This window comes from Buceros rhinoceros, unplaced genomic scaffold, assembly GCF_000710305.1.
Source record: "Buceros rhinoceros silvestris isolate BGI_N320 unplaced genomic scaffold, ASM71030v1 scaffold11796, whole genome shotgun sequence".
Taxonomy (NCBI): Eukaryota; Metazoa; Chordata; class Aves; order Bucerotiformes; family Bucerotidae; genus Buceros; species Buceros rhinoceros.
This window is the reverse complement of record NW_010419355.1, coordinates 17,844-18,157: the sequence shown is the minus strand read 5'-3', so window position 1 is coordinate 18,157 and position 314 is coordinate 17,844.

The following is a 314-nucleotide window of genomic DNA, read 5'->3' as shown; positions in this document are numbered from 1 at the left end:
GGGCGTCCTGCCCCGGTGCGGGAGCAGCTGAGGCGCGGTTGGATTTCCAGCCGTAACCCCGGCTGCAGCCCTGGCGCTGACCCCATGCACAGTTCTGTTGGTTTTGACCAAACCAGGCACTGCGCTGTTACCGAAAATGCAGTATTAAAAACAGCAAGTGCAATGCCAGTGTAAAAAACTGCCGACATTGGCAATAAAGCCAGGGCAGCCAGCTCAGTGCTAGTTTCAAACGAGTCGTCATCACGGCTTGGCTTCGCGGGGGAAGGGTTGGGGAGGGCTTTCCCCACGCTTACTGCAAGCGCGCTGATGGCTGA